The sequence below is a fragment of the Peromyscus maniculatus genome, chromosome 19 (assembly GCF_049852395.1).
Source record: "Peromyscus maniculatus bairdii isolate BWxNUB_F1_BW_parent chromosome 19, HU_Pman_BW_mat_3.1, whole genome shotgun sequence".
Taxonomy (NCBI): domain Eukaryota; kingdom Metazoa; phylum Chordata; class Mammalia; order Rodentia; family Cricetidae; genus Peromyscus; species Peromyscus maniculatus.
Window position 1 is genome coordinate 77,450,140 of NC_134870.1, and position 25,778 is coordinate 77,475,917.

The 25,778-nt window shown below is 36.1% G+C and overlaps 1 long non-coding RNA gene across 4 annotated transcripts in view; it reads left to right on the top strand.

Annotated features, from left to right (window-relative positions):
- LOC121823967 (uncharacterized) overlaps positions 1 to 25,778 on the top strand; it is a 101,327-nt gene that overhangs the window by 46,034 nt on the left and 29,515 nt on the right. For 3 of the 4 annotated variants that reach the window (XR_006065644.2, XR_006065647.2, XR_006065645.2), the window contains exon 2: positions 21,501 to 21,602. This is a non-coding gene — a long non-coding RNA (uncharacterized LOC121823967). Of the gene's footprint in view, positions 1 to 21,500; positions 21,603 to 24,750; positions 24,850 to 25,778 lie in introns of all 4 variants that reach the window. The other variant, XR_013046216.1, reaches the window with a different exon arrangement.

A 25,778-nucleotide genomic window follows, 5' to 3' on the forward strand; every position in this document is an offset into this window, starting at 1 on the left:
TTGCCAACAGAAAAGATGCTGAATAGGCATTGCTGTGTCTTTGTTTCATTTCTCCTACTTATCTTTCAAATCACAAATCCGCAAGCAAGACCACAGTAGTGACTTGAAATGACTCATTTCTTTCTAGTCATGTTGGTTACAGATGTGAAAATGTGTTTGCTAGTTCTTGAAAGTTTTAATGAGCTGTGAATGCTGATCACACACAAGCAATGCAAAATTACTATTCTCTGTTACCTCAGTGAGGATATTCAGTACTTATAAATATAATGTTTGCTCACCAATGAACTCAGAGAGCACGACACAGACAGCAGCGTTTAAGGCCTTGCAATCCTGCTGTAAGACCAGCTGGCAGCCACTTTGCCACAGAAATGAAAACAGAGATATTGCAACCCTTGTACTAAATGGTAGGGTGAGCCTCGGGGAGCAAAGAATTTTTTGTTTGTACAAGAAAATTGCTTGGTAGTGACAGAAATTCATTTCAAACCTTTCAGGAAGTGTTGTCTGATTTCCCCAGAGATCACTCCAGGGTCACTAGAGGAGGGGGAAAACAAACCTGGCCCTCCTATTCTTGCTGGAAGGAAAGAAAATTAATATAGAGGAATTTGAGCTGTATCCATTTCACTCAGGAAAACAAGCACTTACTGGTAGAAGTACATGTTTTGAGATCCTTTCATCTCTACCCACTTCCTTTGACCAGTTCTGTTCCAAATGTTAGCAAATATCAATCCTGGCCTATCATACCAGAAATGTATCTACTTGCTCTTCTTATAACATAAACTTGTATTTGATTCATCAACAACATCAGTATTATTTTACCTAACTACAAGAGTAGCTAGAAACTGAGTAAATGGCCAAACACTTTCTGGTATAATTTTTTGAGCTTTTGATATGAGCTAATAAACAGCTATATATAAATTTTATGGTTGCTTAAAGAAGCTGTGGTATTTAAAATCTGTTACTAAGGGCATTTACAGTTGACCACTGGATGGGTAACATTTCACAGTGGCTATCAAAAAGCATTTAAAAAAAAAACCCTCACAAATAAAGGTTTTAATGCTTTAATCTAGAAATTGTATTGGTAGCTATTAATTCTTAGAATATGTATCATAATAGTGTTTTGTGTATATGGGTGTATTTGTATGTGTATAGGCACACATGTATGTACTTATGCATGTGTGTGCACCTGCTTGTAGAGGGCAGAAGTTGTGGTCTAGTGTTATTTCCACTCTCTGCTTTATATATTAAGGTGGGGTCTTTGAAAATGAACACAGAGCTCACTTATTCGGGTATTCCAGCTACCCATATTGCTCTAATTATTCTGAGTCTCTGCTTTTCACCCTACATTCTTTTCCCAGGGAACACATGAAGTTTTACCATGCCCATTCTGTATTTCCATGGGTGCTGGGGATCCAAACTTCACTGTTCGTGCTTGCATGGAAAGCATTTATTCATTTCATAATTACCATGAAAGCCAGTCCTTGGGGAGGGATTCAGGTCAATTCAAGTTCAGTGGGCTCTGAGCCCCTTGTCTAAAAGGAATGGCATCTTCAATAGGGACTTAGTGTCCTCTAGGGGGCAACCAAGGAAAATACCCTGTGGTATTTTGGGAGTCTCTTTGACAAGTTTGATCAACCTCAGAAGCAGACTTCTCATGCCTGCTGTTGGGGGTTTTGTTAGATGGTTTTTTGGCTCTTGAAGGCATTATTGTCAGTCCTGATGAGGAAAGTAAGTGTAAACTATATCTGCGCATTTACACATAGATGTACTGTATTGTAGTTTTCTTTAGAGAGTTAATAATACAATTTCTTATGATTTTTTCAGACACTATTTTACTATTTTGCTGCTATTCTGTCCTCTCTTCTTCCGTATTTATATCCCTCTCCTTTCCTAATTAGAAAATCCTCTCTGTTTTCTCCCCGTTTCTCCAAACAGATGATTTATACACTTATATTCCATTCTCTATTGATCCTCCATCCCCAACACCAGGAATGGTCTGGTTCCTTTTTTTACTTTCTGATGTTTGCAGTTACTCTAAGATATGTACTCATATCTGAAGATTTGGAGCTAAAAAACTCCTCATGAATGAAAACATGTGATGTTGGTCTTTATGAGTCTGGGGTACCTCACTCAATATGCTCATAATTCCATTCTTTTACATGAGGACTAGCTTTCATGGTAGCAGAAGACACTGCAAAAGATTCCAAAGGAAAGAAGCAACTAATAGTCTTACCCAGCTATGATTACTATAAACAATGACAATGACCAGCATGCCACAATCACCCTAAGAGTACAGTAGTGGCATGTATACCTTGGTAGTAACCAACAACTCTCCAACTGGACTTAAGATCTGCTCAATAGGAGAGATTTCATGTGTAGTACTGGAAACTTAGATATCTACTCAGGGCTAGTGAAGTCATAAGTCTTGGAGAAAAACTCAAAACCACCAACTTTAATAAACTAGTGTAATACATTCTAAATATTTGTCCTTATACCCACAGATAAGTAGAGTCCTTATCCCTTAGGAAGGGAACTTGTATTTTCAACAGATGAAGATAATTCCATAAAATTACAACCAATCAAACTACAGACATTGGGATCCTAGTCTCAGTGGATATATCCACAAACCCTCTCACATTTAAGGTTCTGGGAACATTTTGAAAGAAAGGAAGGAAAGATGGTAAGAGAGCCAGGGGATCAGGGAGTTTGTTATAAGATTGTGTCTGTTAGTACTGCCAAAATCTATATCCAAAATGTTTTACCAACATGATTGCATAAATATAAGGTGAACAAAGATAATAACAATAGGCATGCTAAAGTGGACCAGGAAAGTCCATGAGGCATCAAGCCTACAGAAAAAATTACAGGTACTTAAGGAATGCTGAGAGCTGGAGAAAAATAGACTTTCCCATGGAGAACATATAAAATGCTTATCTGAAACCAAGTGGTCAGTCCTGAAAAATATAGCAAGTAGCATTATATAGACTCAATAGGTTATATTTAAGTATTTGGGAGTATATATTTATATGTATGTATATACACACATGTATATGTAACAATGAAAAAGAGGTGAGAGATTTGAAAAAGAGCAAGAAAAATGTATGTAGGAGGGATTGAAGGGAGAAGAGAAATGATATAATTATGTTATAATCTCAAAAATAAAAGAAAAATTTAAAACATTTAAAACTCAAATTTTCTAAAGAGACTATTAAAATATTAACCCCTTCAAAATGTAAAATAAAAGTAAAATCAGCAGTGGTCCTGGTGTTGCATGCCTGTAAAACTAATTATTGGGGAAACTGGGGCCAGGGGATTTGGACTTCAAGAACTGTCTTGGTTATAAAACAAATTCTGCCCGAGAAACCTTATGAGACACCCCTATCGCTAAATAAAAAGTGGGACGAAGACCCCGTGAATGTAGCTCACTGGTGTGTAGTACTTGTCTAGGACATATGATATTCCAGGTTCAATCCTCAGTATAACAAAAATAAGCAATAAATAAATATTTATATTAAAAGATTAAAATCAAAGAGATACTTGAATGCTTAATAAACTATAACCAGCAAGTAAAGTACAACATTTTAAAAAAGAAATTTTACACATCTATTAACAGTTATGGAGCAGCCCAGTTTCCCTGGTCATCTACCTCCTGTGGCCTATAGACAAGAGCACTACATCCTAACCACTCAGCCCCCATGTCCTCTGTCCACTCATTTCCTGGGGCTGATTAGTATAGAGTTTGTCCTTGAATCCCCTGCTTACATTTCCATAGTTCTTCCAGTTCTGAGCATTGACAAATAAGCAGTCCCTACACCCAAACCCTGGGCTCAAAACCATCTAACTGCAAATGTACAAATTTCAGAGTAAAAAGACACAAACAACACAAAAATCCAAAACAAGTCATTCCTTTCAGAAATTACTAATTCCATAATAATGAATACCAATGAGAATAACTCAACTTTCAGACAAAAACTTTAAAAGAATCATAATAAATCTGGTTAAACAACTCCAACACCAAGAAGATAAATGAAATAAGGAAGTCAATGTAAGTTATAAAAATAGAATTCAATAAAGAGATAGAATAAGTGAAGAAAAGACAATTGTGTTCTTGGATTCAATTTGCAAGTATTTTATTGAGAATTTTTCCTATATGTTCATAAGGGATATTGGCCTACATTTTTTGGGGGGATTGGGTCTTTGTGTGATTTAGATATCAGGGCAACAGTGGCCTCATGAAAAGAATTAGGTTATCTTCCTTCAGTTTTTATTTTGCAGAATAATTTGAGGAGTATTGGAGTTAATTCTTCTTTGAAGGTCTAGTGGTATTCTACACTGACTCCAAATGGTGCTGAGCTAATTTTGGTTGGGAGATTTGTAACTACTGTTTCTATTTCACTGAAATTCTTGAGTTAACTATTTAAATTCCTGATTTGATTTTGATTTTACTTTGAAGGTCATATATATATCAAGAAATGTATCCATTTATTTTATGTTTTCCAGGTTGGTGGAGGTTTTTTTGTTTGTTTGTTTGTTTTTTGTTTTGTTTTTGTTTTTTATTCCAAGACAGAGTTTCTCTGTGTAGCTTTGCGCCTTTCCTGGATCTCAGTCTGAAGACCAGGCTGGCCTCGAACTCACAGAGATCCACCTGCCTCTGCCTCTTAAGTGCTAGGATTAAAGGAATGCACCACCACCGCCTGGTAGATTTCACAGTTTTAACTGTGTCCTTATGAGCCTGGATTTCTTTAGTGTCTGTTGTAGTCCTTTTCATCTCTAATTTCATTAATTTGTATCTTCTCTCTGTGTCTTTATTTTTAGGTAATTTGACTAAGGGTTTGTCAATCTTGTTGAATTTCTCAAAGAGCCAACTTTTTGTTGCCTTGATTCTTTGTATTGTATTTTGATTCTATTTAATTGATTTCAGGCCTTAGTTTGAATTTTTTCTTGCCACCTACCCTTTTGAAGTGTTTCTTCTTCTTCTCCTCCTCCTCTTTCCTTCTCCTCCTCTTCCTCCTCCTCTTTCCTTCTCCTTCTCCTCTTCCTCCTCCCTTCTTCTTCTAGAATTTTATGGCCTGCCCATAAGTTACTAATATTAGTTCTCTCCAGTTTTTTAATGTAAGCACTTAGTGCTGTGAACTTGCCTCTTAGACCCTCTTTTATTTTGTCCCAGAGGTTTCAGTATGTTGGTGTTTTTTTTTAATTTAATTAATTAGCACCATCCACTATGTAAATACACTGAAGAAAAAATATGAGCTACTTATTAGATGAATAAAGAGGCTTTGACAAAATCCAACATCTCTTTATGCTAAAAGTAATTGAAATACTAGAGATACAAGGAACTAGCTCAATGAAATAAAGGAAATTTACAGGAAATTCACAGACAGCATCAAACTTAATGGAGAGTTAACTAAAAGCATTACCACTAAAATCAGGGACGTGAGTCTTTCCATACCTATTCAATATACTTGAAGCCTAGCTAGAGTAATAAGACAACTGAAGGAGATCAAGGGGATACAAATAGAAAAAGGAGAAATCAAAGTAACCTTATTTGAAAACAATATGACAGTATACATAAAGGATTGTAAAGACATCACCAGGAAATTTCTACAGCCTCAAAGGTCCTTCTTGTTAGTTCTCCTTCCTTGTGTCCTCTCCATTACCCTCACTTCCATTCCTCCCTCTTCATCTAATTCTTCCAGTCCAGTCTCTCCATAATATTTGGAAAGATATGCTTACCCATCACTTCTTATACATAACTCCCATGGTTAAATGGATTGTAACACACATATTGAAGACTTGAAAGCTAACATCTAGGAGGAAACACACAATATTATTCTTTTCAGGTGTGAATTACTTCCCTCAGAATGATTTTTTTCCCAGCTCAATCCATTTGCCTCAGCATTTCATAATATGTTTTGTTGAAAACTTTTGGGTAAATGTACCACATTTTCATTATCCATTCATCAATTGATTGATATATAAGTTCTTTCCAATTTCTGGCAATTATAGATATATCAGCAATGGCCATGAATGAGCAAGTATCTCTGTCATAGGATTGAGAATCCCTCAGATATGACCAAGAGTAGTAGAACTGAATCAGTTGGTAGATTAATTTTCAACGTTTTGAGTAATGGCCACTCTAAAGGGTCATGCAGAAAACCTGCTACTGTAGAAGTTTCATATGGGAAAAAATCTAAATGGAATCACCACATAATAGTGGTGATAGTTCCCCAACTAGATATTTTATGCCACTTAATAAAATCTTTAGTGTCAGAAATGGTATGTCTTTTGGCCAAAGGGGATTCCATGGAAACCTCAGCAACTCCAGCTACTGCCATGCCTGTTAGTGGCTCTCCACAAACTGTAAATTGTAAGGCCCTATTGCTGATGACTATACATATGTCATCAAATACAGAGAAGTTGAGCTGGTACCTAACTGGAGACTTCACCCTTACTGACTTGTGTTTGTAGCACCAAAAATGAATACTACCAGGGGAGAAAGATAATCCAGCTACAAACCTGCTACCCACAGTGGTGACCTTCATGCAAAGTATACTGGTGCAATATTGGCACAAATGTGGGGAGTAACCAACCACTCTCTGATTGGACATAAGTCTAACACTATGAGATGGAACACACGGTCAACACTGCTAGATTGTCAAAGGATCGGAGACTGGATAGGCCATGGGACTAGGGAAAACCAAATACAATTGTATGATAAAGGAACATTATAATAAAATGACTGCTAATGACATTTTTGCTATAGCAATAGATCAATTTCTTACTCAGCAATCATCCGATATGCTTCTTTTTGCAGTAGTTATGTTAGTACACAGAGACCCAAATCAGAAAAATATGAAAAGAGTTAGAGATTTTAGATTTTAGAGCTCTTAGATGCTGTCTTCTGAAACTTTAGATTCACAAATATAGGATAGATGATAAAATGTTTTTTTTATTTTGCCAAATGCAATTAGACTAGATATTGTAACTGTAATTCTTGCTTGATAATTGTTATATATAATTTTACTACATTAAAGCTAAAACCATCCTTTTTGATTAGATAGAAAAGGAAAGGTGCTGGGGGATGTCCTTCTGTACTCTATAAATAGCTGTTATTCCCATAAATAAGCTGCTTTGGCCTATGGCAAGGCAGCTTAGAGAGGCAGGTGGGAAATCCAAGGAGAGGGACAAGAAAGTGAAAGGTGGAGTCTGGAGAGATGCCGCCAGCCTGCTGCCCAAGGAGCAACATGCCAGCAAACCAGTATAGCCATGGAAAATGTGGCAAAATATAGATGAATAGAAATGGGTTAATTTAAGATAGAAGAGCTAGCTAGCAAGAGACATACATAGACTGTACAGTTTGTAAGTAATATTAAGCCTCTGAATGATTATTTTTATAAGTGGTTGTGAGTCTGTGGGGCCGGGTGGGACCACAGAAAACTTTCGACTATAGTCTTCCCTCAAAGTTCAGGGATCTATGAGGAAATGGAGGTCAAAAGATTATAAGAGCTAGAGGTGATGGATGACTCTAAAGAGACAGTGTCTCCCAGACACAACAGTACAGATGTACATATTACTTCACAGAGAACATGGCAGCATGCAAAATATCTGCACAGATTAAACCAGACAAGGCTCCAGCAAGAGATGTACAAATGATAGCAACTTCCATGCTTAAAGAGAAAGCCATTTGTAATAGATACCTGCTGCTGGCAAAGGAAAAAAAATGTTTTCTACAGTGGATTCTCACTAAATATATTAACCACATTTTAGGGATGTCCCATGCCCAGGAGTATTCTGTCAGCAAAACAAATTCACTGGTATTATTGCAGACTATTTGTAATGAATTCCTTTTTAGCATGCTTTTTTGTCTTATTGATATTTTGCTTTTATATTTTGTTTCCCATTTTTGTGTTTTTTTTTTCTTTTGTGTGTATGTGTTTCTTGTTAATTTTTGTTGTTGTTTGATTTAAAAGAGAGAATGAGAGAATGGTCTTGGAGTTGGACAATTGGTAAGTATAGGGGAGGAGTTAGTGGAAGGGGATCACGTGATCAGAATATTCCATATGAGAAAGTGTTTTCATTTATTTAAAAGGCATGAAAGGGTTGGAAGAATGTTCTAGAAACCATGGAAGAGCTATAAGAGAAATAGTAGATAGTGAATATGATATATATATATTATAATATTGTATATGTTTGTATAAAATTGACTATAATAAGGAAAAAATAGAAAAAAAGAAAGAAAAAGCCAACTGAAAAGTTGCTAGAAATGGAACACTCAAAAAGTCAATCACGTCAATGAAATATCTCACTAATACAGTAATTTATATAGAAAACAGAGTATTGAAGCCAGAAGAAAATGGAAAAGAATTATATTTCTCAGCAAAAGCCAATAATAAATCCATAAAAGTCCATGAATTAGACATGGGGGTGTTCAGAGACACAATAAAAACACATAAAATTCAGATTATGGCCATAGAGGTACATAAATATCATAATACAAGCTTAGAATATATACTCAGTAAAATCATAAAATTTTCACACCATGAGAAAAATGCTGCCCGTCTATGTTCAGAAAGCCAGGGAAGTGGAAGTGAGAAAAAAATCTCATTTAGGTTTTGTAGCATTGAAACACATTTTATCAGAAATGTAAACTTGAATTTAAAAATTGTTCCAAGGATAAAAATATTAATTCATGACTATAGTAACAAACTTTCATTTTTGTTAGTTTCTGTGTTGTATGTCTCATTTGATAAGGTATAAGCATTAGGCTATTTTAATTTTGAAGTTCAGAAAGGTCATTATTGAAATAATTGAAATAATTCAGTAAGTTCTGATGAACATATTTAAACAGAATGAGACATTAAATTAACATTTTAAATTGTTTAAGTAATATTTGTTCCTATTCTCAGATCATGATTCACAGCTGTTTAAAAAGATCTAGTCATCTAAGTTTAAACTCTTCCCTTAAATTGCTATGTACAACCAGTAATTTGTCATCTTTTAATTTACTTTCTTGAGTCACACTGCCCAGATCCACATGGTTCCTTCAGATAAGTCACTCCAAATAAAATCATCCAAGTATTGGACAACCTTGTTATATACTCAGGAACAATAAAGTGTGTGTTTAATTGGAGTGTATCATGACTTAGATGAGAACACAGAAGGTACAAAAGCAAGTAATTCTTATATAATGAAAACTACTGTTAAATATAGAATGATGGACGAAGGACTAGATACAACTCAGGCTTGCAGCCAGTAATGAATAGATAACTTGTAAAGGGTCACACAGAGATGCCAAAAGAGAGAAATATGCTTTCATATATATATGTTTTATGTGGAAGATAAGCACCATCTCCACAGCAGTTGTGTGTTGTACAGTAGTTAACAAGTCATTAACCCTAGGCAGCCGTGAAACAGCAAGGCCAATGTTCCATGGGATAATCTGCTCAAAGTCATACAAGTTGTCATGTGACACTGTGTGCATGCATCGTTCATCTGGAACCTAATCCAGAAGTAAACATTACAGAAACTTGGGATATTGGATGAAAATCTATAAGAATGTGGCTTTGAACTTAAGTATATCATGAAGGTCAAAATAGAGAGACTTCGAGATTATATATTTTGCTATTTGATTATGACACATTGATCTTAAATTTGTTTTGGATTTAATACAAGCAGTTGTACAATAAGTAAAATTTTTACATATGTTTGCACCGGTTGAATTTTTGGATTGCTAATGAACTTACATATAGCCATGTGTTATAGTCACATAGAAGTTATATGCTTAAGGGATAGAAACAATAGATTAGGCCAGCTAAAATTAAATCTGTGTTAGGTTAGATACATATGCACACATACTACTATAATGAGTCTATGTATTTATAATTTTGGATAATAAAATACAACAAATTTTCTCAAAATTAACTTATGCTTGTTAGATTTCTATTGCTGCGATAAAACATCACAATCAAAAGCAACTTAAGGGGAAATGGGTTTACTTCATCTTACGGTTCCAGACAACAGTCCATCACTGAGGGAAGTCAGGGCAAGAACTCAGGCAGGGGAGGATCCTGGAAGTAGGACTTCAGCAGAAGCCACAGAGGAATGCTGCTGACTAGCTTGAACCTCATGGTTTCCTGCACAAACCAGGCTCCTTCTCCAGGACTGTGACTACCCTCAGTGAGCTGGGCCCTTCTACACCAATCACTTATTAAGAAGGTAATAAGACTTAGCTACACAGACTTAGCTACAGGCCTATTTTAAGGAGACATTTTCTAATTTCATCTCCCCACCTCCATATATGGTATGTGTATACAGCATTATAGCATTGTATATACTAAATTTATATACTAAAAGCAGACACATATATGGTATCTTTCTTACACACACACACACATACACATGCACACACCCATGCACATGACTCTTTAATCCAGCTTCATCTTTGTATACACAAACACCGTAAGTGATATTATCATGGAAAATTATTCATCTATACGTGTAGTTAAAGTACATAGAAAACAGGCAACACTGTGCCAAATTTTTGGCAAAGTCAGTGTTCTGTTCAGTAATCTTCATCCACATGCTGAATTCTGCATGCTGTATCATTAGTATTCTTTTGAACTGACATTTAAAAAGCTAGTAAATAGTATTAATATACAACATAAAACTATATTTTTGATGAACACCAGTGCATCGATGACAACTAAAATTGCGTATCATTTTTTCTTCTGTGTGCTGATTGTTTGCTCAGTGTTGTAGTACACCTAACATACCATGGTTCATGAGAATTGAGATTCATGTTTAACAAATTATCTAAAGCTAAGCACTATGCTTTCTTGAGATCATCTAATCGGTTGTTGAGAATGACCAAATCTTATGAGCAAATACAAAAGCTTAATAAGTGAAAAATAATAATATGCATTTTCTTCTACATTAGTTCTGACACATTTATATGTATGTTATAGAAGATATAGATCTGAAATTAAATACTATTTATCAAGTTGCCAAGAACAGTTACTGTCTACACAGGTGGCTACTCACTCTAATCTAGATCATTCCCTCTGCCCTGTGTACATTCTGTAAACTCACATGCTGGAGTTCAATTTCTTATGTCTTTAAACTGACTACATTCTTTAATGTAAGAATCTAAAACTGACTTGAAATCAAGGCTCCCCACAAATGTTCTTATGAATTATGTTGTAGAGAGTTGTGCTCCATTTAAAACAAGACATGTTAATTGTACCTTCACCTGCAGTTCCTCTTTTGAGTCCTGCTTCATTGAAGGCCTCCAGTCATCAGGAAGAGAAGCAGGGATGAATGTACTGGTTCCTTTGGTAAAAGAGAACTTCATCTCCAGGGAGCCTTCAGGGTCAAAGGTCAAGGGTTATAACTTCAGGTTGTCAAGGTATGGATTAGTGTGTTTGCGGGTAGGCCTTCCATACAGAGAACTACCCACAGGCATGTTTGTACACAGGACTTGAAGATTTGTTGGTTTGGCAGCGTGAATCTCTTTATGCAAGTCCTGACAAGATAAGATCCTTGACTAGCCATGGGTCTTTTCAGTAAGCAAGTTCTCATCCTCATAGAGTTTCTGTTCTTTTGGAGGTTTAAGGGCCTTTATGTGGAAGTGGCTATGCAATATTTTTAGAAGTAAAGAAAAAACCAGTCATTAAGGATAGTATAGTATAAAAAGAAAAAGGAGGAATACTGGGACAGGAAGTTTCAAGCACATAATTGAGTGATAGAGATGGAGAAATCAGGACCAGGAGAAGGCCTAATTAAAATAAATTGTGCATGCAGAAGTTACTTGGGAACATTCAATCTTGCAGTACAATGTAATAGTTTAGTTTCTTGTGATAAATACCGTGACCAAAAGCAACTTGAGGAGGAAAACGTTATTTCACCTTATAGTTTACTGTCCCTCATGAAGGGAAGCCAGAACAGTAGGTGAAGGCAGGAAGCTGGAGGCAGAAAGTAAAGCAGAGACGGGAGAAATAATTATAATGGATTCGTTTTTCAAGGTTTGCTTATCTTGGTTTATTATTCAAATCAGGACCATATGCCTAAGCATGGGACTGCCCAGAATGGACTGGGCTCTTCTACATCAACCATTAATCTAGAAAATGCTGTAAAGACATGCCCATAGGCCAACATAATGGAAGTAATGTTTGAGTTGAGGTTCTCTATTCCTATTGACCCTAATTAGAGTCAAATAGTCAAAAACTAACCAGCACAAATGATGTGTGAAACACAAACACTTTTGTTAAACCATAAATGTTCCTTTCTTATTTTTTCCCAAGTTAATACCAGAATATAAATTACAACTTTAACAAAGTCTCACAGCACTCAAAAACATCCCATAACAAAAAGTTCAGTATCTCTTTAAATATTCAAAGTGTCATGACCATAGGATCCTGTAAAACTTTAAAAAAAAGGAGTTAATTTTTTTTATTTCAAAAGGGAAATACCTTTCACAATTAAGCAAATCCAAGGTTTAGTTCTATAGCTGTAAAATCTCTATCAAGGCCTGCACCCTTTGTTTTTCTCACAACAGACTTATCTTCCAAGCTCCCACAATAGTTCATTAAGCTGTGAGTACTTCCAGACCTTCAAACAATCTTGTCTATCACAGCAATACTCCATAGTCTTGGACCCAACTTTCCTGCTGCTATTATAAAACAGAGACTGAAAACAACTTGGGGAGGAAAGAGTTCATTTTAGCTTACAACCCATTATCCAGGTAAGGTAGGATAGGCAGGAATCTGGAGGCAAGGCCTAAAGCAGAAATCACGGAGGAATGCAGCTTACTAATTTTCCCCCATGGCTTGATTAGCGTGGTTTCAATCCAGGACCATGTACCTAAGTATGGAATTACCAAGAATGAATGAACCCTCCCACATTAATCATTAATAAAAAACATATTCACAGGCCATATTATGAAGACAAACACATATAGAAATGAGTGCTATCCAAGTATATAAATCATCCAAATTAAGAAATTACAAAGCTTTATACAGAATAGACTATAAGTATTAATAAAGACCAAGTAAGGGTAGAACACCAGAAGGAAACTAGACCTTAATACTTGTCATATATCAAGACCAGAAAGATGGCTCAGTGTTTGAGAACACCAGCTGCTTTTTGGAAAGTTTTTGGTACAATTCCCAGCACCCACATAGTAGTTTATAACCATCTATGATTCCAGTTCCAGGGAATCTATTTCTTCACTCCACAGTCACAAGACAACAAAGGATAAACACCACACAAGTCAAACATCTATATATAAAAAAAGGTGGAGTAGATCAAGGTGGAAATAAAATAGAGATTCCATGAAATGCCATAAGCTCTGCCCAAACCCTACCAGACAACAGGTTTGATGGACTTGCTTTGTGTTCAGGTAGCCATGATTCTAAATTCTTCTGTATTTTCTCTCTAAATTTCTCTGATGTGACGCATTATTAAGATTCTGTGACTATGGTGTGCTCTGTTGCTGCACTAAGTCAAATAAACTTAGTTTTGCTTGATTAATGTGTTTTTCAGAAGCCTTGTGGAAGTCAAGGTTTGACAGAAAGCATTCTATCTGAAATTACATTAAGGCATTTTAATAGATGAGCATTATCTGAACCCTGGCTTCTGTGTTTTCAGTGAATATGCAAGAAGGAGATTGGTATGGTAAATATTTCTCTAATTGTGTACAAGATCAGTAACTCCAATCCCTTTTTGTCAAGAAATCAAACACCACATCGGTCACAGCATTGCAGAACAAAGTCAATGGTGCTAGGTCCCCACTGTGAAAATCCATAGGATCTGATGCACGTGCTTTACCAATCGATAGTTCACAGATACAGGATTTCTAACCTCTTTACATATTTCTAGGGAATTGCTTCAATATTTTCAAATAGCATTTTTATAAACTGAAAAGCAAATAAAAATTTAATATGTTACGTATTATAATATATTGCAGCTGAAAATGAGCTGAATTTCAGGCTTCTCAAATGTATATTCTTGAGTGGTCACTAAGATTTAAGGCCCAGGTACGTTTTTGTTCTCAGAGAATGAAATTAGTCTGTACTGACAGAAATAAGAAAACAAGAAATAACACGTTTCTGCCTTTTACACACTTTCTGCTTCACAGTGAAGGAATTCAGAATGGTAATATAACATATGGCACCTCATTATTATTACATCTTTTCCTGGTTTCTTTAAATCCCTTACTTTTTTTCATATATGTTTTATTTTTCTCCTCTCTACTCCTAACAGGAGAAAAACTGTTTGCAGTGTACAAGTATGAGTAGCTTCAGGATTAATCTTTTCATGGGGCATGTATAAGGTTCTTTATTTACTTTATCTCCTATCCATTCATTCAAACACACATCCATGTATCCAAAACCTGCCTACCTATGCATCCAACCACCTATCCATTTATATTTTTGGTTGTGAGCCTAGCCTTTAATGGCTGAGCCGTCTCTCCAGCCCTCACCTATTCATTTATAGATCCATCAATCTCCTCACTATCTATAGACCCCACTGTATCTATCCATGTATCAATCCATCCAACCTACCAATCACCATCTATACATTAAATTCATTTATACATTCACCAAGCATCCATCTCTTCATCCATTCATTTACCAGTCCATCTATCCATCCATCCATCCCTTTGTTCATCCATCCACCCATCCACACACTACTTGCTCCAAATATTTATCCATCCACCCATCTATGCTTTTATCCCATCTTAAATCATCCAGTACATATGCGTCTTTATTAAGCACAAGTTTAAATATTATTAAGATTAGTAAATAGATGCCGGGCGGTGGTGGCGCACGCCTTTAATCCCAGCACTCGGGAGGCAGAGCCAGGCGAATCTCTGTGAGTTCGAGGCCAGCCTGGGCTACCAAGTGAGTTCCAGGAAAGGCGCAAAGCTACACAGAGAAACCCTGTCTCGAAAAACCAAAAAAAAAAAAAAAAAAAAAAAAAAGATTAGTAAATAGATACTTTTCAATATTTGATCTTCCAAGTGACAATAAAAATATTATTTAACCTCAATTAAGAGGAAAAGAGAGAATATACTCCTACCACTAATCCAATTTTTATTATTAAAACCAGACATTTCACTCTAGTAAGCAAATACAGCTGTTTTCCTCTTTCACTGTTTTTGCCACGAGAAATGAAATGGTGATCTGGTCTCTGTGGGTTAATCATGATTGAAAGAAGCTTATGGTTTTAAATCAATTTTAACATTTTCCATACAGATTACATTTCTTAAAGATTGTGCATATTATATTTATCAATATTCCATGTCACACTTCCCAAGTATTGAAATAAGTTTTAAATTTGTACCATCAATATTCAGTGTCCTTTCACCATGCCATAGAATTCTGTATAGGCAAAAGGTTATGAAACTAGATTCTTGGTATTATAGATAGTAGTACAGATATTATGCAATGGCCCAAAAATATTTTTGCACTTCAATCAGTGTGTGAATATAGGCTAAAAATCTTCCTAGATACAAAATCATCCAACAGATTTGTTATGCAATTTTAAAATGATGTATAATTATCAGGAATGTCCCTAAAGTATTTTGAAATTTCCTACTTAGAGCATATGTAAATATATTTTAGAAATGTTTCTAGTCAGGAACACAGCCTATGATTTTAATATGAATTTGAAAATAATGAATGGTATTTTAGTACTTTGAAATGAGAGCCAAAAGGCAACAGTATTTCTCCTAATGTAAAAATTTCCAAATTTAAAAAGAAATTACTTTTGTTAATTTCTGTTTATTCATTTCAGTACTTTTATTTTTATTTTTTCTGAGATCTTTAAAATTAAACTCTACAAACTATTTGTCTCATATTTGTTAACGTTTCATAGGTCCTTTTTATATTTTGTTAATTTTGCAATTTTTCTCTATGAGATTCCCTTGTATGATCTCATCTGTAGCAAAGAAGTGTCTCTGATAAGTGGTGAGGGTGATATTCATCTGTGGGCAGAAGGATACATTTTAGAGTACATCTAAGAATTATGCTTAATTAGAATACATTTAGGGATTATGCTTAAGTAGTCGTAGCATTAGTTTTTCCTATAAGACTATGACCATAGCATCCCTGGGTAGATGGATATGTTTCCAGGAATAGTCATCATTTCCATTCTGTTGAGTGGACCTTAAGTTCAATTACACAACTGTTGTTTACAACTAAGATATGAGTACCAGTGTTGCACCTTTAGGGATTTTTGTCATGCTGGTGTCTGTTGTAGTTCATAGGCATCACAGCTAGTCAAGACTTTTTCTTTCTTTCTTCCCTTGGCAGGTTGCATAGAATCTTCTGTTACCATGAAAGATAGGCTGCAGGAAGAAAGCTCTCAGGTCAGATTCAGGTTGAACACCTTGAGTCCTGTGTCTGAAGAACATGGTGTTTCAGCAACAGGGATTTACCTTGAAATTCTGAGAGGCAGCCAAAGGCAACAACAATAGCCTATATTGTTTTTTGAGTCTCTCTGACTAGCATGACCAACAATTCAAAAGGTTTCCCATGTTTTATCTACAGTTCTTGTGGAAAGTATGAGGGGCTCTCTACAAAGCAGCATAACTTTAAATAAGGTGATTATGTGATTTTAGATAAATAGAAAATAATGTCATTGCTTAAGTCTTTTTCAAATACCTATAGACTTATTCGTCTCTTAACCACTTTTAATTACATTTTATAGCTTGAATCTTCATTCTTCCACAGAAAGCACACACTCTGTGGTCTAGTCCCTATCATTTATTTCATTTACTCACTGCTGCTTTTTTTCAGAGTTGGTAAATTTTTAAGAAGTAGAAAATAATGAAATGTATTTGAGAATCCTTCTCTGTCTTTTTTGTTCTGGACTGCATGAAGCTTTTCTCCACAGTATACTCTAAGCCATGATGTCACCCAAAAGCAACAAACCCCAATTAACCATGAGCTAAAACCTCCAAAATCAACATTTTTTTCTGTATCCATTTGACTTATCCTGGAAATTTCTGTTAACAATAAAAAGCTGACTAGCAAAACAGCACATTTTCTTTTATCAAAGTTATTATTTTCCTATACTGATTATAAGTATCACTCAAACTCTAAAATACCTTAATGTAACAGGTGATTATTTCTAATACTGAGTACTTTGGTCTCTCCACATTTATTCCATTCCCTGGGAGCTCCCTTCTGTATGACTTTGGCCCCTGCATCTTTGAACTTGAGTGGACCTTGTATCCATTGTGTCTATTATACTGTGGCAGATGAGATGCTAAGTGTTAGGTGTGAGTCAGTAGGAAATGTAGGGCTTTTGCCACAGCTTTCTCCTTTTAGCTTGTTTTCCTGAACCTACAAGTCCAGATACCCCAAAATATTAATGGAGAAGAAATATGGGGAGATAAAAAACAAGAGATACTACAAAAGGCCCAGACACTGAATATAAGCAATATAAGTCTTCCATCATGGGAAACCGTCAGGTCACAGGCTGACAGTGCTCCATGCTTCCCACTAAGAGTTGGAGAGAGATCCAGTTATTCCAGAACTATTTGTTGAAAATGCTTTCTATTTTCCATTGTACAGTTTTGGCTTCTTTGTCAAAATTCAGGTGCTCATAGGTGTGCAGATTATTGTTAGGGTCTTTAATTAGATTCCATTGGTCCACATGTCAGTTTTTAGGCCAATATCAAGCTGTTTTTATTACTATAGCTCTATAGTAGAGCTTTAGGTCTGGGATGTTGATGCCTCCAGAAGTTACTTTATTATACAGGATTATTTCAGCTGTTCTGTATTTTTTTGTTTTGCCATATGAAATTGAGTATTATTCTTTCAATGTCTGTGAAGAATTGTGTTGGGATTTGGATGGCAATTGTATCGAATCTGTATATTGCTTTTGGTAAGATTGCCATTTTTACTATGTCAATCCTACCTATCCATGAGCATGGGAGGTCTCTCCATATTCTGACATCTTCTTCAATTTCGTTCTTCAAAGACTTAAAGTTCTTGTCATACAGATCTTTAACTTTCTTAGAGTTACCCCAAGGTCTTTCATATTATTTGTGGCTGTTGTAAAGGGTGATGCTTCTCTGATTTCTTTCGTGGCCCATTTATCATTTGTATATAGAAGAGATGCTGATTATTTTTTTTTTAGTTAATCTTGTATCCCACCATACTACTGTTTATCAGCTGTAGGAGTTCCCTGGTAGAATTTTTAGGATCACTTATGTATATTATCATATCAGTTGCAAATAGTGAAAGTTTGACTTCCTCTTTTCTAACTTGTATCCCCCTTGATCTCCTTTTGTTGTCTTATTGCTCTAGCTAGACCTTCGAGTACTATATTGAATAGCTATGTCGAGAGTGAACAGCCTTGTCTTGTTCTTGATTTTAGTGGAATCGCTTTGAGTTTCTCTCCATTTAATTTGATGTTGGCTGTCAGTTTGCTGTAAATTGCTTTATTATCCATGTAGAAGATTGCAAATGAATTCATATCTATTGCCATGCACAAAATTCAAGTCCAAGTAGATCAAAGACCTCAATATAAATCCAGTCACACTGAACATGATAGAAAAGAAAGTAATAAGTAGCCTTGCACACACTGGCATAGGAGACCACTTCCTAAATATAACACTAGTAGCACAGACACTGAGAGCAACAATTAAGAAATGGGAATTCCTGAAACTGAGAAGCTTCTGTAAGGCAAAGGACATGGTAAATAAGACAAAATGATAGCATGCAGAATGGGAAAAGATCTTCACCAACCCCACATCTGACAGAGGGCTGATCTATAAAATATATAAAGAACTCAAGAAGCTAGACATCAAAATACCAAACAATCAAAAATATAAAAATAAAAATAAAATAAAAAATGGGCTACAGAGCCAAAAAAGTATTCTCAACAGAAGAATCTCAAATGGCCAAAAGACATTTAAGGAATTACTCAACTTCCTTAGTCATCTGGGACATGCAAATCAAAACGACTCTGAGATACCATCTTATACCTGTCAGAATGGCTAAGATTAAAAACACTGATGACAGTTTATGTTGGAGAGGAGGTGGAGCAAGAGAAACACTCATCCACTGTTGGTGGAAGTGCAAACTTGTACAGCCACTTTGGAAATCAGTATGGGTGGTTAATTAGAAAATTGAGAATCAATCTACCTCAAGACCCAATTTTACCACTCTTGGGCATATACCCAAGGAATGCTAAATCATACCACAAGGACACTTGCTCGACTATGTTCATAGCAGCATTATCTATAATAGTCAGAACCTGGAAACAACCTAGATGCCCCTCAACCAAAGAATGGATAAAGAAATGTGGTACATTTACATAATGGAGTACTGCTCAGCAGGAAAAAACAATGACATCATGAAATTTGCAGGCAAATGGATGGAGCTAGAAATATCATCCTGGGTAAGGTAACCCAGACTCCAAAAGACAAACGTGATATGTGCTCACTCATAAGTGGATACTAGATGTAAAGCAAAGGATAACCAGAGTACAACCCACAGCTCCAGAGAACCTAGGTAACAAGGAGGATCCTAAGAGGGACACATGGATTATCCTGGGAAGGGGAAATAGATGAGATCTCCTGAGGAGACTGGGGGTGAGGGTGGAGGAATGATAACAGAGAGGAAAGGATGGGAGATAACAACATAAGGGAATGGGATGGTTGAGCTAGAACAGAGACAGAGTGGGAGAGCAATGAAAGAAATATCTTGATAGAGGGAGATATCATGGGGGTAGGGAGAAACCTGGTGCTAGGGAAGTTCCCAGGAATCTGCAAGGATGACCCCAGTTAAGACTACTAGCAACAGTGGAGAGGGTGCCTGAACTGGCCTACCCAGGTAATCAGATTGGTGATTACTCTGTCATCACAGAGCCTTCATCCAGTAACTGGAAGCAGGTGCAGCGATCCCCAGCCAAGCACCAGGCCAACTGAACTTCAGGAGTCCAGTGGAAGACAGGGAAGGATTCTATGAGCAAGGGGTATCAAGGTCATGATGGGTAAATCTATAGAGACAACCAAACCAAGCTAATGGGGACTCATGAACTTCAAACCAACAGCTGTAGAGCCTGCATGGGACTGGATGAGGCCCTCTGCATAAGTGAGACAGTTGTGTAGCTTTGTCTATTTAAGGGGTCTTTGGTAGTGGGATCAGGATCTATCCCTGGTACATGAGCTGGTTTTTGGAATCCATTGGCTATGGTGGGACACCTTGCACAGCCTTGATGCAAGGGGGAAGGGCTTGGACCTGCCTCAACTGAATGTACCAGGATTTGCTGACTTCCCATGGGAGGCCTTACCTTTTTGGAGGTGGGGATGAGGGAGGGGAAAGGCTGGGGGGTGGAGGAGGAATGAGAGGGGGACCTTGGGTTGGTATGTAAATTGCATAAAAAACTTCTTAATAAGGAAAAAAAAGAGTTGGGGAGAGAAACTGCCTTCTGAGCTCTGTCCTACATACAAGGCTTTTTTCTTAGACATGGAAGTGATATGTTCAGTCGTAACAAATGTGCAATTCTTATTGATCATTCATTGACTCAGCTGTAATTTATAGATCTGTGTTTTATTTCCTTATAGATATCAACTTTTTAAAATCACATTTTAAAGAGGAAATGTAGAAACATTTGATATATTATTTAAAATATCTTTTATGTATGTATATATATATATATATAGTCATTATTTTTTCTTCCACATAAGCTAATTAAATTAATATTCTCTAAGAAAGCCAAAGTTAACAAGAGACTTGAGATAATATTCATGTTAAAGTAACACAGGGGTAATTTTACTATCTATATATTACATCTGAGATCAAGATGTGCTTTAAATATGTTTTCAATTAATTTTAATTGAAATGAAAGGTTTGAAATATTTTTCATGTCAGATATGAAAACACAGATTCAGAACTGAAAATAATAATCCTTAATACATATGGTCATTACTATAGGCCTTTGACTTTTATTCTCCCTTCTTGAGGCAACATATCTTTTCTACTATGGTAAATTCGCGTTTTAAATGATGAATTCACTTCTACAATTACATTTTGCTAATTAATTTTATAATTAATCTGATTATATTCTCTTTTCATTCATAATGTGGGAGATTATTCTTCATAGTCTTGTAGTTATCAAAAGCATAAAAAAACATATCTTTTGTGTTCTCATTATCAATGATGTTGACTTGGTAAAAACAGGTTGTTTTTATCATATCAAAAAAAGCTGTTGATATCACATTTCCATTTCAAAAATGTGTATTTTTTCTAAAACTAGTGTCATTAACAACAATCAATGGTCTCATGAGGGCTGAAATCTGAATATATATGTGTGTGTTTGAAGTATTATCAGAGTGTGCTTGTGAGTGTGCACATGTGTGTGTGTATGAGAGAGAGAGAGAGAGAAAGAGAGAGAGAGAGAGAGAGAGAGAGAGAGAGAAAGAGAGAGAGAGAGAGAGAGAGAGAAAAGTGTCTGCTTTGACTTACATGCTTTTTTCCTCACTGTAGCTATCAAATTTCCTGAGAGAGGAAGGATTGTGAGGATGGATGGCATCACAACACAGTGACTCTCACACCCGTATCCAGCAGTGAACTAATGCTACCTGTGGTGTAAGTATCACACACCTTGTCTTGTTAGATTGCTTGTGCAGTGCTCTTCTTGACCTAAATGCCCTACTTTGGGGATAGTTGTTTGCTGCTTTCATGTTATTCTCTGGTTTATCCTTTAGTTTTGGTGGACTACGAGGAAAGTGGCATAATTTTAGATAATTAAAATATTTCAGTTATATGTAGGTTTATATCCAAATATGCTTGTTACATTTTACATTACACTGGGTGCTTGCAAACTCTTCCACTGAAGGTAACTCTTTAGTGGAAAAGAATAAAATTTTGTGACTTATCTGTAACGTGGTGTCTTAGGTTTTTTATGGCTGTGAAAAGACACCATGACCATGGCAACTCTTATAAAGGAAAAAATTTAACTGAGGTGGCTGGCTTAGAGTTTCAGAGGTTCAGTTCATTATCATCATAACGGGGAGCATGGTGGTGTGCAGGCAGATATGGTGCTGGAGTCATAGCTGAAAATCCTACATCTTGTAGGCAACAGGAAGTCGATTCAGACACTGGAAGGTATCCTGAGCATAGGAAACATCAAAGCCACAGTCACAGTGACACTTCCTCCACGATTATGGGGGGCCAATTACATTTCAAAATAAAACACACACATGGTGTTTTATTTTTAAATATGTGCCACTTCTATTGACTGATTTGTGAAACTCATGTCAGAGTTCAACATAATGTATGCCTTCAAAATATTTAATCAGTGACTTTTTATTTGACATTTAGAAGAATTCTACATTATTTTTAAATTGTTATCTTTTTATTGAAAAGTTCATACATGTTTATATTGAAATATAATAATAAATGCACCCATTTTCCCTTCTAACTCTTCTCAGAGTCATCCCATTATGACTTCCTCCTCAATTCTTGTCTCTTATTTAAAATAATTCTATGAGTGCCATTAGTGCTGACCATTTGTGAATGGATACAGAGCCATCCACTGGATAATGGAATTCTACCAGCAGCTACATCCTCACAAAAGAGGCTATTCATTTTCTGGGATAAAATCCAAGTAATTAAAGTACTTGGATTGTGGATGTTTGTGGTGGCTACATGTTAGTTCAGAACATCTGCAACATTTTGCGCTTACACATGATGATGATGATGTGTTATGTGGAACATGTGCATCTGTGTAAGCACAAGCATGCACGTGGAGGTCAGAGGACAACTTCTGTGTTCTATGTGTACTATGTGTTCTGGGTTTCAAACTCTGATCATCAGGCTTGCACAGCAAACATGTTTACTCACTGTGAGATGGGGAGAAAGATAAATGGAAGAGTCTACTATCCAAAGAGTTATTGCTTTCTGTAATGGGAAGACCCAAGTCATCCTTGGTAATGTGCAAAATAATTTTATTCCCTGGATCATTTTACATGGATTCTTGTAAGGCTCAATTTTGGAGGTTTTCAAAAATATATTCCTGATACTTGTCTTTTGTCATATTTGAAAATATATTTTTGACACTAGGATGGTTTCTATTTTGAACAGTCCAATGTGTAGTCTTTGCAAATTTTCTTTTTTTTTATATGGGAATGTGCATTTTTTTTCTTGTATATTTTTCATGGTGAAGCTAATCATGTCTTTCAGTCTGAATATTATTTGGCCATAAGAATGAAAGCTAGCTCATTTTTCCATTCACCTTCTGGAGGACAGCCTTGACTTAAATTTAGCTCAGTAAGACAATATCATTTTCAAAACACAGTTTTAAAAACATTTTATTATTTACGTACGGGTATATGTCTATGCTCTGTGTGCATATCTGGTGACAGCTGGCACCAGAAGAGAACTTTCCATCCCCAGAACTTGACTGATAGATGGTTGCCAGCTACCACGTGGATACTGAGAATTTAACCCAGATCCTCTGGAAGAGCAAGCAGCCAGTGCTCTTAACCTCTGAGCCATTTCTCTAGCCCTCAAGACAAAATTTAATAATCTTAATATCCATAATCGCTTTACTGCTTCAGCTATAGGTTTTGTATTCAAAACCCAATGAATCCATAATACTAAGATCATATCTCTGTTATGTAATCAGAGAAGTTTTTGTGAGTGCATTTTGTATTTAGACTTTGTAACCCATTCTTGACAATCTTTTTATTTATATATTTAGAGCATACAGCCTTATTTCAACTGTTGACGTATTTGAGTTATTATTAGACATATTATTCCCATTTTCTGCTGTTGATCCAACTATTTTTGTTTGTTTGTTTCCTGAACCTTGGGTTTCTTGAACCTGGGGTTTCTTGAACCTGGAGTTGCTTTGAATATTTTGTAAATTTTCAGTCTCCCACTTAGTGAATCAACTGTCTTCTTTAAATCACTTTTACATTAATCCTCACTGAAGTCACATAATACATCTTGGCCAATCAATACCTCCCTGGTTTCTGCTCATTTCCTGACATCCTCTTACTCCAAGCCATGGTGCTGAAGTGGACAGAATCTTGGGCCTCTCCATTATTCTTACTGTGCTATGGAGGCAGAGTAGAGGTTGACCCTTGTCTGCTTAGTTGGCCTTCCACAGCTGCAACACCATGGTGGAATGAAACATTCCTGAAAAGGGTCTTTTGTAAGAAGGAACACATGTGTCACAGCTTTTTCTGTTGCTTGATATCCCAAGCTGCCTCTTTCACCCTTTGACTCTGTAGGTAGAGACTTATGACTTCTTTTTAAAACAAAACAACACAAAACAAAACAAAAACAAACAACCCCCCCCCCCGGAATTCCTGAATTGCCTGACTCCGGGGGGGGGGGGGGAGGGGGAAGCACTAAAGAGATCACTACTGTTAGGTCTCTGTTCACTCATTAACTAGTTTAGTAGAGAACTGAGTATAGGGAGGAGAGTTCCTTGCTCACAAGTGGGAAGAAAGCTGTGTTATTTAAATAGCGATCCCTTTTTGTGATGATAAGATCTGAGTCAAACTTGTTAACACCCAGGTGTATTTATTATTCCCTGGAGCATCCATGCATGCTGATACTATCAGTAACAACTATTGCCCTTCCTTTTCTTCAATCTCTAACACAATCTCTACTTCATATAAACAGATAGAGCAGTGTTTACAATATGCACAAAGTTAAATTCGGTTGTGATATAGAAATGATATTACCCCTGCCTTAATTATCCCATTTTTGTTTTCTGTTACAGATAATGAATAGTCAAGAGTTTGAGTTAGTTACTATATCTTTTCTATCACTGTGGCCCAAAGATACTTTCCTGAAATACATAACTGTTTTAATTATTAAGGTATGTTGTAAAAAGAAATCCTCTTTTAATTACCATCATACAATTAGGAAAATATGTCCATGTTACAAGGCAATGCAAGTTATTCAATTCTAAGTGTATAATATAAAAGACACATCGCTTAAGCCATATCAAATTTCAGAGATTTTTTAAGAGACAAATCTGAGTGTCTATCCTGATAATGTCTGTCTTTATTAGCCTTGCTGCTGTATCTTGTAAGCCTTAGAAGCCTGGATGAATGTCATGTAAGAAATCTGAGGGTTTGCATGAATGGAGATATCCCCTCTGATAGAATGCCACTGATTTTGGAAACAAACATTAAAAAATGTGTGCTTATCTGTCAGCATTATGCATTTTTGATTGATGACTGTATTAGGATGTCAATGTATATGAAATATCTCTAGATGGGAAGTTGGCATGTGAATTGAAATCAGATTCACAGGTGAGTCTGTAAAGGCAGCAGGACTCTAACACCATATACGCTGTCGTGTCTTTCTACCAATTTTTTCAAAGAGCATTGGCTACTCTACAGTCCTTAGCATGAATCATGAAAACCATATTGATATCCATTTATTATTTTCACCCATGTTAATGCAGAATAGCTTCAGCCTTGAAAATCACCCATGGACTATGTAACCTTTTCTGTTCTTAAAGCATCCTCTCTTCATGTTTCATTTACAATGGTGTTTTCTGTGTGGATAAATGCAGACTTCATTACTCACATTCCCAAAAGTTGGCTGATTGATGCAGAGATCTAGGGAACTATTCAGTACTCATGTTTAACTCATGCTCCATCTGGACAGAGCTTTCCGTTCTCAGTCTCCTAATATTCTTGATACAAACCACTGTGCTTTGAGAAAACAGGCCTTCATCTCACTCTGCAACTTCCCTGGTACCATTTTCTGAGGTAAATGGCCCTTTTCAATTTTATA